Source organism: Procambarus clarkii, chromosome 52 (genome assembly GCF_040958095.1).
Source record: "Procambarus clarkii isolate CNS0578487 chromosome 52, FALCON_Pclarkii_2.0, whole genome shotgun sequence".
In the NCBI taxonomy this organism is placed as follows: Eukaryota; Metazoa; Arthropoda; class Malacostraca; order Decapoda; family Cambaridae; genus Procambarus; species Procambarus clarkii.
The window spans coordinates 10,645,152-10,658,961 of record NC_091201.1 but is presented as its reverse complement, the minus strand read 5'-3'; positions in this window follow the sequence as shown (position 1 = coordinate 10,658,961).

The following is a 13,810-nucleotide window of genomic DNA, read 5'->3' as shown; positions in this document are numbered from 1 at the left end:
AACTCAAACCAAACAAATCCCCAGGGCCGGATGAAGTGTTTGCTAGGGTGCTTAAAGAATGCAAAGAGGAGCTTTGTGACCCACTGTCAACCATATTTAATAAATCAATAGAGTCAGGCAGAGTGCCAGAGTTTTGGAAAGTTGCTAATGTGATACCAGTTTTTAAGAAAGGAGATAGATCACTTGCGTCTAACTATCGACCAATTAGCCTAACGTCTATTGTGGGAAAGTTACTCGAATCTATAATAGCAAATAAAATTCGTCTTCATCTTGAAAAACATAAATTAATAATTGAGTCGCAACATGGTTTTATAAATGGCCGTTCATGTTTAACAAATTTGTTATCTTTTTATTCTAGCATTGTTGAGGCAGTTGATAGTGGTAAGGATTGCGATGTTGTATACCTTGACTTTAGCAAAGCTTTTGATACAGTGCCACATGAAAGACTGATTAAAAAAATAGAGTCTCATTGTATTGGGGGTGCTATATTAAGCTGGATTAGGGCATGGCTATACCAAAGGAAACAGAGAGTTAGTATAAATGGAATCAAGTCAGAGTGGGAAAATGTTGTAAGTGGAGTGCCTCAAGGCTCTGTCCTGGGACCTCTGTTGTTTATAATATATATAAATGATTTAGATTCAGGTTTGAGTAGCAACATTTGCAAATTTGCCGATGATACGAAAATCGGTAGGGAAATTAATTCGGAGGAGGACTCACTATCGCTTCAAGTTGATCTAGATAGGGTTTTGAAATGGTCAAAGGATTGGCAGATGCAGTTTAATGCTGATAAATGTAAAGTTCTGAGGTTAGGTAATGATGATAGAGTTACAAGATACGAGCTAGATGGTGTTGTGATTGCGAAGTCGGATTGCGAAAGGGATCTGGGAGTTATGATTAGTAAGAATTTAAAACAAAAGGATCAATGCATAAATGTTCGTAATAAGGCAAATCGGACACTTGGATTTATTAATCGCAGCGTTAGTAACAAGACACCTGGTGTGGTTCTCAAGCTATATCTTGCTCTAGTTAGGCCCCATTTAGATTATGCAGTTCAGTTTTGGTCGCCATATTATAGAATGGATATAAATTCACTTGAACGTGTCCAGCGTAGGATGACTAAGTTAATTCCCCAAATTAGAAATCTTTCATATGAAGAAAGATTAACAAAGCTTAAGTTGCATTCACTGGAAAGGCGAAGAGTTAGGGGTGACATGATAGAGGTTTACAAGTGGATGAATGGACATAACCGGGGGGATATTAATAGGGTATTAAAAGTATCAACACAGGACAGAACACGAAACAATGGATATAAATTGGATAAGTTTAGATTTAGGAAAGACTTGGGTAAATACTGGTTCAGTAACAGGGTTGTTGATTTGTGGAACCAATTGCCGCGTAACATTGTGGAGGTGGGGTCCCTCGATTGTTTCAAGCACGGGTTGGACAAGTATATGAGTGGGATTGGGTGGTTATAGAATAGGAGCTGCCTCGTATGGGCCAATAGGCCTTCTGCAGTTACCTTTGTTCTTATGTTCTTCTTCTTATCTTGCTCTAGTTAGGCCCCATTTAGATTATGCAGTTCAGTTTTGGTCGCCATATTATAGAATGGATATAAATTCACTTGAACGTGTCCAGCGTAGGATGACTAAGTTAATTCCCCAAATTAGAAATCTTTCATATGAAGAAAGATTAACAAAGCTTAAGTTGCATTCACTGGAAAGGCGAAGAGTTAGGGGTGACATGATAGAAGTTTACAAGTGGATGAATGGACATAACCGGGGGGATAATAATAGGGTATTAAAAGTATCAACACAGGACAGAACACGAAACAATGGGTATAAATTGGATAAGTTTAGATTTAGGAAAGACTTGGGTAAATACTGGTTCAGTAACAGGGTTGTTGATTTGTGGAACCAATTGCCGCGTAACATTGTGGAGGTGGGATCCCTCGATTGTTTCAAACACGGGTTGGACAAGTATATGAGTGGGATTGGGTGGTTATAGAATAGGAGCTGCCTCGTATGGGCCAATAGGCCTTCTGCAGTTACCTTTGTTCTTATGTTCTTATGTTCTTATGTAAATGTAAAGTTCTGAGGTTAGGTAATGATGATAGAGTTACAAGATACGAGCTGGATGGTGTTGTGATTGCGAAAGGGATCTGGGAGTTATGATTAGTAAGAATTTAAAACAAAAGGATCAATGCATAAATGTTCGTAATAAGGCAAATCGGACACTTGGATTTATTAATCGCAGCGTTAGTAACAAGACACCTGGTGTGGTTCTCAAGCTATATCTTGCTCTAGTTAGGCCCCATTTAGATTATGCAGTTCAGTTTTGGTCGCCATATTATAGAATGGATATAAATTCACTTGAACGTGTCCAGCGTAGGATGACTAAGTTAATTCCCCAAATTAGAAATCTTTCATATGAAGAAAGATTAACTAAGCATAAGTTGCATTCACTGGAAAGGCGAAGAGTTAGGGGTGACATGATAGAGGTTTACAAGTGGATGAATGGACATAACCGGGGGGATATTAATAGGGTATTAAAAGTATCAACACAGGACAGAACACGAAACAATGGGTATAAATTGGATAAGTTTAGATTTAGGAAAGACTTGGGTAAATACTGGTTCAGTAACAGGGTTGTTGATTTGTGGAACCAATTGCCGCGTAACATTTTGGAGGTGGGGTCCCTCGATTGTTTCAAGCACGGGTTGGACAAGTATATGAGTGGGATTGGGTGGTTATAGAATAGGAGCTGCCTCGTATGGGCCAATAGGCCTTCTGCAGTTACCTTTGTTCTTATGTTCTTATGTAATCAGTCTTTCATGTGGCACTGTATCAAAAGCTTTGCTAAAGTCAAGGTACACAACATCACAATCCTTACCACTATCAACTGCCTCAACTATGCTAGAATAAAAAGATAACAAATTTGTTAAACATGAACAGCCATTTATAAAACCATGTTGCGACTCAATTATTAATTTATGTTTTTCAAGATGAAGACGAATTTTATTTGCTATTATAGATTCGAGTAACTTACCCACAATAGACGTTAGGCTAATTGGTAGATAGTTAGACGCAAGTGATCTATCTCCTTTCTTAAAAACTGGTATCACATTAGCAACTTTCCAAAACTCTGGCACTCTGCCTGACTGTATTGATTTATTAAATATGGTTGACAGTGGGTCATAAAGCACCTCTTTGCATTTTTTAAGCACCCTGGCAAACACTTCATCCGGCCCTGGGGATTTGTTTGGTTTGAGTTTTACTATTTGTTTAAGAACATCCTCCCTGGAAACTGCTAAACTCATCAACCTGTCCTCGTCCCCACCCACATAGACTTGTTCGGCTGAAGGCATATTGTTAAGTTCCTCTTTAGTAAATACAGAACAAAATATTTATTAAAAATACTACTCATCTCTTCATCACTATCTGTTATTTGACCTGTCTCAGTTTTTAATGGACCTATCCGTTCCCTAGTCTTAGTACGATATAACTGAAAAAACCCTTTAGGATTTGTCTTTGCTTGCCCTGCTATGCGAACTTCATAGTTTCTTTTTGCTTTCCTTATCTCTTTTTTAAGATTTCTAACCAGTTGTACGAATTCCTGTTCTAAAGTGACCTTCCCATTTTTAATCCTTTTGTACCAAGCTCTCTTTTTACCTATAAGGCTCTTCAAATTCTTTGTTATCCACTTTGGGTCATTAGTATTCGATCTATTCAATTTGTATGGTATACTACAATCCTGTGCTTTGTTTAGAATATTCTTAAATAAGTTATATATTGAATTCACATCGAAATCCCCATTTACGTCACCTATCGCTGGGTTCATGTCTCGCTACTAGACCGGCCCCCACCCCATACCCAAGACTTTCCAATCAATTTGACCCAAAGAATTTCTTAGGCTATTAAAATCAGCTTTTCGAAAATCTGGCACTTTAACAGAATTTTCTCCTACAGGTCTATTCCATTCTATGCTAAATCTGATTTCTTTGTGATCACTGTTCCCTAGCTCACTCCCTATTTCGATGTCATTAATTTGTGTTTCCCTGTTAGTTAACACTAAATCTAAAATATTATTTTCCCGTGTTGGTTCCTTAATGTGTTGCGTAAGAAAGCAATCGTCAATTAATTCTAGAAAATCTTCTGCTTCACTATTCCCTGTTTTGCTCAACCAGTTTATTCCACTAAAATTAAAGTCACCCATGACGTAAATACTGTTAGATCTAGATGCCCTAGATATTTCATCCCATAGATGCTTTGCTTCCATTCTGTCTAAATTTGGTGGCCTATATATAACTCCTATTATAATATTATTTGCTTTTTCGTATAATTCTATCCAAATAGTTTCTGAGTGTGGCTCAGTTTTGATTCCCTCTTTGAGACTACATTTCAAATTGTCCCTAACATATATGGTTACTCCCCCTTCTCGTCTAATATATCTATCTGTGTGAAATAGTTTAAATCCATTTATTTGATATTCAGCTAATAGTTCTCTATTTTCTACATTCATCCACGTTTCGGTAAGTGCAATAATATCTATTTTTTCTGTGCAGACAAGAGCATTTAATTCGTTAATTTTATTTCTTAGACTTCTACTATTAGTGTAATATACCCTAAGTGAATTGTTATTTTGAGGCCCTTCTCTTTCCCTGATCATTTTGCCAATTCCTTTCTCCCACAAACACATACTTTTATTATCTCCTTCCTCCAAATCAATTCCCATACCTCTATCTACTAACAGTTTAAATCCAAACAAACACCTGTAACCACTTCTTACAACGAGTTCGCAGCAGCAACAACCCCAGCTCTCGATAGATGCACCCCATCACGAGCATACATTTCATTTCTTCCATAGAAGTGTTCCCAGTTGTCTATGAAAGATATTGCATTTGATTTGCAATATCTTTCCAGCCGGCAATTGACACCAAGTGCCCTTGACATCCATTCATTTCCCACTCCCTTTCTTGGAAGAATGCCACATATGATTGGGATTCCTCCGTTGCTCCTAACTAATTCAATGACTGTCCTGAATCTCTGTATTAGTTCCTCACTCCTAACTCGTCCAACATCATTACCCCCTGCACTAATACAAATAATGGGTTTGTTCCCATTTCCTGTCATAATATCATTCATGTTTCCAACAATATCACCAATTCCAGCTCCCTGGTAGCTAACCCTTAATCTGTTCCCCCTATCTCGGACTCAAAACGTTCTGTCTAAATACCTCACCTGGGAATCTCCCACAACCAAAATTCGCTTCGATTCTCCCTTTTCCTTTCGAGCAGTTTGAGGGACCTGCGTTTTAATGCTCCTCGTTACTTTGTCTTTGCCACCTCGTTGAACAACAGGTTCAACACAGCACTCGTCCTCTAATACGTCAAACGCATTAAAAGTCCTTAGGTGTAGGCTATTAGTTGTCGGTTTTGCCAAGGTCTTCTTAAGACCCCTGTCTTTCACAACTTGCCAAGACGAGGACTTCTTAATACTGGTCCCGTCAGTCCTTCGTAAGCAACGAAGAGAAAGGAAGCGCAGGCCCCTCAGAAAGTAAAGGCAGTACCTAAGCAAACATTAGTTGTGGGAGATTCCCAGATAAGGTATTTGGATAGAACGTTTTGTGCTAGAGATAGGGGGAACAGGTTAAGGGTTTGCTATCCCGGAGCTGGCATTGGTGATATTATAAACAACATGAATGATATTATGGCTGGTAATGGGAACAATCCCATTATTTGCATTAGCGTGGGAGGAAATGATGTTGGTCGAGTCAGGAGTGAGGAACTGATTCAGAGGTATAAAACAGCCATAGAGTTAGTTAGGAGCAAGGGAGGAATCCCGATCATATGTGGCATTCTTCCAAGAAAGGGAGTGGGAAATGAATGGATATCGAGGGCACTTGGTGTCAATTGCCGGCTGGAAAGATATTGCAAATCAAATGCAATATCTTTCATAGACAACTGGGAACACTTCTATGGAAGAAATGAAATGTATGCTCGTGATGGGGTGCATCTATCGAGAGCTGGGGTTGTTGCTGTTGCGAACTCGCTAGAAGAAGTGGTTAGAGGTGTTTGTTTGGGTTTAAACTGTTAGTAGATAGAGGTATGGGAATTGATTTGGAGGAAGGAGGTAATAAAAGTATGTGTTTGTGGGAGAAAGGAATTGGCAAAACGATCAGGGAAAGAGAAGGTCCGCAAAATAACAATTCACTTAGGGTATATTACACTAACAGTAGAAGTCTAATAAATAAAATTAACGAATTAAATGCTCTTGTCTGCACAGAAAAAATAGATATTATTGCACTTACCGAAACGTGGATGAATGTAGAAAATAGAGAACTATTAGCTGAATATCAAATATATGGATTTAAACTATTTCACACAGATAGATATATTAGACGAGGAGGTGGAGTAGCCATATATGTTAGGGACAATTTGAAATGTAGTCTCAAAGAGGGAATCAAAACAGAGCCACACACAGAAACTATTTGGATTGAATTAAACGAAAAAGCTAATAATATTATAATAGGAGTAATATATAGGCCACCAAATTTAGACAGAATGGAAGCAAAGCATCTATGGGATGAAATATCTAGAGCATCTAGATCTAACAGTATTTATGTCATGGGTGACTTTAATTTTAGCGGAATAAACTGGTTGAACAAAACAGGGAATAGTGAAGCAGAAGATTTTCTAGAATTAATTGACGATTGCTTTCTTACGCAACACATTAAGGAACCAACACGGGAAAATAATATTTTAGATTTAGTGTTAACTAACAGGGAAACTCAAATTAATGACATCGAAATAGGGAGTGAGCTAGGGAGCAGTGATCACAAAGAAATCAGATTTAGCATAGAATGGAATAGACCAGTAGGAGAAAATTCTGTTAAAGTGCCAGATTTTCGAAAAGCTGATTTTAATAGCCTAAGAAATTTTTTGGGTCAAATTGATTGGAAAGGCTTGGGTATGGGGTGTGGGCCGGTCTTGGAGCGAGACATGAACCCAGCGATAGGTGACTTAAATGGGGATTTCGATGTGGATTCAATATATAACTTATTTAAGAATATTCTAAACAAAGCACAGGAACGTAGTATACCATACAAATTGAATAGATCGTGGAATGACCCAAAGTGGATAACAAAGAATTTGAAGAACCTTATAGGTAAAAAGAGAGCTTGGTACAAAAGGATTAAAAATGGGGAGGTCACTTTAGAACAGGAATTCGTACAACTGGTTAGAAATGTTAAAAAAGAGATAAGGAAAGCAAAAAGAAACTATGAAGTTCGCATAGCAGGGCAAGCAAAGACAAATCCTAAAGGGTTTTTTCAGTTATATCGTACTAAGACTAGGGAAAGGATAGGTCCATTAAAAACTGAGACAGGTCAAATAACAGATAGTGATGAAGAGATGAGTAGTATTTTTAATAAATATTTTGTATCTGTATTTACTAAAGAGGAACTTAACAATATGCCTTCAGCCGAACAAGTCTATGTGGGTGGGGACGAGGACAGGTTGACGAGTTTAGCAGTTACCAGGGAGGATGTTCTTAAACAAATAGTAAAACTCAAACCAAACAAATCCCCAGGGCCGGATGAAGTGTTTGCTAGGGTGCTTAAAGAATGCAAAGAGGAGCTTTGTGACCCACTGTCAACCATATTTAATAAATCAATAGAGTCAGGCAGAGTGCCAGAGTTTTGGAAAGTTGCTAATGTGATACCAGTTTTTAAGAAAGGAGATAGATCACTTGCGTCTAACTATCGACCAATTAGCCTAACGTCTATTGTGGGAAAGTTACTCGAATCTATAATAGCAAATAAAATTCGTCTTCATCTTGAAAAACATAAATTAATAATTGAGTCGCAACATGGTTTTATAAATGGCCGTTCATGTTTAACAAATTTGTTATCTTTTTATTCTAGCATTGTTGAGGCAGTTGATAGTGGTAAGGATTGCGATGTTGTATACCTTGACTTTAGCAAAGCTTTTGATACAGTGCCACATGAAAGACTGATTAAAAAAATAGAGTCTCATGGTATTGGGGGTGCTATATTAAGCTGGATTAGGGCATGGCTATACCAAAGGAAACAGAGAGTTAGTATAAATGGAATCAAGTCAGAGTGGGAAAATGTTGTAAGTGGAGTGCCTCAAGGCTCTGTCCTGGGACCTCTGTTGTTTATAATATATATAAATGATTTAGATTCAGGTTTGAGTAGCAACATTTGCAAATTTGCCGATGATACGAAAATCGGTAGGGAAATTAATTCGGAGGAGGACTCACTATCACTTCAAGTTGATCTAGATAGGGTTTTGAAATGGTCAAAGGATTGGCAGATGCAGTTTAATGCTGATAAATGTAAAGTTCTGAGGTTAGGTAATGATGATAGAGTTACAAGATACGAGCTAGATGGTGTTGTGATTGCGAAGTCGGATTGCGAAAGGGATCTGGGAGTTATGATTAGTAAGAATTTAAAACAAAAGGATCAATGCATAAATGTTCGTAATAAGGCAAATCGGACACTTGGATTTATTAATCGCAGCGTTAGTAACAAGACACCTGGTGTGGTTCTCAAGCTATATCTTGCTCTAGTTAGGCCCCATTTAGATTATGCAGTTCAGTTTTGGTCGCCATATTATAGAATGGATATAAATTCACTTGAACGTGTCCAGCGTAGGATGACTAAGTTAATTCCCCAAATTAGAAATCTTTCATATGAAGAAAGATTAACAAAGCTTAAGTTGCATTCACTGGAAAGGCGAAGAGTTAGGGGTGACATGATAGAGGTTTACAAGTGGATGAATGGACATAACCGGGGGGATATTAATAGGGTATTAAAAGTATCAACACAGGACAGAACACGAAACAATGGATATAAATTGGATAAATTTAGATTTAGGAAAGACTTGGGTAAATACTGGTTCAGTAACAGGGTTGTTGATTTGTGGAACCAATTGCCGCGTAACATTGTGGAGGTGGGGTCCCTCGATTGTTTCAAGCACGGGTTGGACAAGTATATGAGTGGGATTGGGTGGTTATAGAATAGGAGCTGCCTCGTATGGGCCAATAGGCCTTCTGCAGTTACCTTTGTTCTTATGTTCTTATGTTCTTATGTTCTTAATGAGGTCCCGTCAACACCGGCCTCCTCCTTCGTTTCCTCCCGAAGTCCCAGCTGTCGCACCTCCTCCCGCAGGGAATCCATCTCTGCTCTCAGAGCTCCAACCATACTCACCAAATCCCTCACTATGGGATTATATAGCTTAAGAACCACACCAGGTGTCTTGTTACTAACGCTTCGATTAATAAATCCCAGTGTCCTGTTCGCCTTATTACGAACATTCATGCATTGATCCTTTTGTTTTAAATTCTTACTAATCATAACTCCCAGATCCCTTTCGCAATCCGACTTCGCAATCTCAACACCATCTAGCTCGTATCTTGTAACTCTATCATCATTACCTAGCCTCAGAACTTTACATTTATCAGCATTAAACTGCATTTGCTAATCATTTGACCATTTCAAAACCCTATCTAGATCAACTTGAAGTGATAGTGAGTCCTCCTCCGAATTAATTTCCCTACCGATTTTCGTATCATCGGCAAATTTGCAAATGTTACTACTCAAACCTGAATCTAAATCATTTATATATATTATAAACAACAGTGGTCCCAGGACAGAGCCCTGAGGTACTCCACTAACAACATTATCCCACTCTGACTTAACCCCATTTACACTAACTCTGTTTCCTTTGGAATAGCCATGCCCTAATCCAAGTTTATATAACACCCCCAATACCATGAGCTTCTATTTTTTTAATTAGTCTTTCATGTGGCACTGTATCAAAAGCTTTGCTAAAGTTAAGGTACACAACATCACAATCCTTACCACTATCAACTGCCTCAACTATGCTGGAATAAAAAGTTAGCAAATTTGTTAAACATGAACGGTTATTTGTAAAACCATGTTGCGACTCATTTATTAATTTATGTTTTTCAAGATGGAGACGAATTGTATTTGCAATTATTGATTCAAGTAACTTTCCCACAATAGACGTTAGGATAATTGGTCGATAGTTTGACGCAAGTGATCTATCTCCTTTCTTAAAAATTGGTACCACATTAGCTACCTTCCATGACTCTGGCACTCTGCCTGACTCTATTGATTTATTAAATATGGTAGACAGTGGCTCGGAAAGCTCCTCTTTGCATTCTTTAAGCACCCTGGCAAACACTTCATCCAGCCCTGGGGATTTGTTTGGTTTTAGTTTTTCTAATTGTTTAATTACATCCTCCCTGGTATCTGCTAAACTAGTCAACCTGTCCTAATCCCCACCCACATAGACTTGTTCGGCTGAAGGCATATTGTTAAGTTCTTCTTTAGTAAATACAGATATAAAATATTTGTTAAAAATACTACTCATCTCCTTGCCATTATCCGTTATTTGACCTGTCTCAGATTTTAATGGACCTATCCTTTCCCTAGTCTTAGTTCGATATAACTGAAAAAACCCTTTAGGATTTGACTTTGCTTGCTCTGCTATGCGAACTTCATAGTTTCTTTTTGCTTTCCTAATCTCTTTTTTAACATTTCTAACCAGTTGTATGAATTCCTGTTCTAACCTGACTTCCCCATTCTTAATCCTTTTGCTCCAAGCTCTCTTTTTACCTATAAGGTTCTTTAAATTATTTGTTATCCACTTTGGGTCATTAATATTCGACCTATTCAATTTGTATGGTATACTACGTTCCTGTGCTTTGTTTAGAATATTCTTAAATAAGTTATATATTAAATCCACATCGAAATCCCCTTTTACGTCACCTATCGCTGGGTTCATGTCTCGCTCCAAGACCGGCCCACACCCAATACCCAAGACTTTCCAATTTATTTGACCCAAAAAATTTCTTAGGCTATTAAAATCAGCTTTTCGAAAATCTGGCACTTTAACAGAATTTTCTCCTACAGGTCTATTCCATTCTATGCTAAATCTGATTACTTTGTGATCACTGTTCCCTAGCTCACTCCCTATTTCGATGTCATTAATTTGTGTTTCCCTGTTAGTTAACACTAAATCTAAAATATTATTTTCCCGCGTTACTTCCTTAATGTGTTGCGTAAGAAAGCAATCGTCAATTAATTCTAGAAAATCTTCTGCTTCACTATTCCCTGTTTTGTTCACCCAGTTTATTCCACTAAAATTAAAGTTACCCATGACATAAATACTGTTAGATCTAGATGCTCTAGATATTTCATTCCATAAATGCTTTGCTTCCATTCTGTCTAAATTTGGTGGCCTATATATAACTCCTATTATAATATTATTTGCTTTTTCGTTTAATTCTATCCAAATAGTTTCTGTGTGTGGCTCAGTTTTGATTCCCTCTTTGAGACTACATTTCAAATTGTCCCTAACATATATGGCTACTCCCCCTCCTCGTCTAATATATCTATCTGTGTGAAATAGTTTAAATCCATTTATCTGATATTCAGCTAATAGTTCTCTATTTTCTACGTTCATCCACTTTTCGGTAAGTGCAATAATATCTATTTTTTCTGTGCAGACAAGAGCATTTAATTCATTAATTTTATTTCTTAGACTTCTACTGTTAGTGTAATATATCCTATGTGAATTGTTATTTTGAGGCCCTTCTCTTTCCCTGATCATTTTGCCAATTCCTTTCTCCCACAAACACATACTTTTATTACCTCCTTCCTCTAAATCAATTCCCATAGATCTATCTACTAACAGTTTAAACCCAAACAAACACCTCTAACCACTTCTTCCAACGAGTTCGCAACAGCAACAACCCCAGCTCTCGATAGATGCACCCCATCACGAGCATACTTTTCATTTCTTCCACAGAAGTGTTCCCAGTTGTCTATGAAAGATATTGCATTTGATTTGCAATATCTTTCCAGCCGGCAATTGACACCAATTGCCCTCGACGTCCATTCATTTCCCACTCCCTTTCTTGGAAGAATGCCACATATGATCGGGATTCCTCCCTTGCTCCTAACTAATTCAATGGCTGTCCTGAATCTCTGTATTAGTTCCTCACTCCTAACTCGTCCAACATCATTACCCCCTGCACTAATACAAATAATGGGTTTGTTTCCATTTCCCGTCATAATATCATTCATGTTTCCAACAATATCACCAATTCCAGCTCCCGGATAGCAAATCCTTAATCTGTTCCCCCCTATCACTGGCACAAAACGTTCTGTCTAAATACCTCACCAGGGAATCTACACCATGTCGACCACTGACATGGTGTTCTACCTGAGACAGCTTCAAGAAAAGCCTTGTGCATTGCCTTCATTGACCTTACAAAGGCCTTCAACCTAGTGGGCATGGACGGACTCTTCAAGACCTTGGCCATAATTGGCTGCCCACTCATCCTACTCAGCATGATACAATCGTTCCACAAGGGCATGAAGGGGACAGTCGTGTATGACGGCTCAACTACTGAACATCAACAGAACAACATCAACAGTGGTGTTAAACAGGGGTGCATTCTTGCTCCAACCCTGTTCGGCATCTTCTTCGCGATCCTCGTCAAGCATGCCTTTGGAACAACCACAGAAGGCATCTATCTCCGTACAAGATCTGATTGAAAGCTCTATAATCTGTGCTCGGAGTCTGGAAAGCTCTATCCAGACTCCGAGCAAAGACAAAAGTACAGATGCGAATCCTCAGGGAGTTCCTCTTCGCCGACGACGCAGCGATCACCACACACACAGCAGAAGGCCTGCAGCAGCTACTCAACCGCTTTGCAGCAGCCTGTTCCGCATTCGGCCTGACAATCAGCCTGAAGAAGACACAGGTCATAGCCGACTATGTGAGGAGGTAGTTCACGAGTTTGTATACCTGGGATCCACAATCTCAGACATCCTTTCCCTGGACACTGAACTCAACAGGCGTACCGGGAAGGCCGCAACAACACTTGCCTGGCTCACAAAGCGCGTTTGGGAAAATGCCAAACTGACAGTGCACACCAAGGCACAAGTCTACATGGCATGTGTGGTGAGTACATGTCTTTACTGCTCGGAATTCTAGACCCTGCGCTCTCGCCAGGAGAGACGGTTCAATACCTTGCACTTGACAAACCTGAGACGCAGCCTTGACATCACGTGGAAAGACCACGTCACCAGCAACACAGTACTCGAGAGAACAGAGGCCCTTCAATGTTCAATCTCCTGAAACAGAGACCCATGCGATTGTTGGGACATGTCACACACACATGGAAAATGGCCGTATACCAAAGGACCTCTTGTATGGAGAACTGGCATCAGGAAGGAAGGAGACCCACCGGAAGACCTCAGCTGCGTTTCAAAGATGCCTGCAAACGCGACCTCAAGCAGATGAACATCGACATCAACACTTGGGAGGCAGCAGCTGTGGACAGATCTGCCACTAATGCAAAGGTGAGATGGGACTCCAGCAATTCGAAGATGACCTAAAGAGGCAGGCGGAGGATAATAGACTTTAGAGGAGGTCTCGACCACTGCCAGACGCACCCGCTTCAGCGTTTTATCTGCGCTCGCTGCAGTCGAGACTGACATTCTCGGGTTGGCCTTCTCAGCCACAGCAGACGCAGCATCCTAGACTACATCCTAGACATCTAGACTACATCAACTAGACACCCAGGGCACTACTCCATAACCGGATTGACGGATGCCTACTACTACTACATTTCCAATCAAATCCTGTATTGACTTCATTTACCATATTCCCAGATCATTTTTTGATTGAGTCCATTTATCATTCACATAGTTTTCCTATTCCAATACACATTATTCCTAAACAATCCCCAGC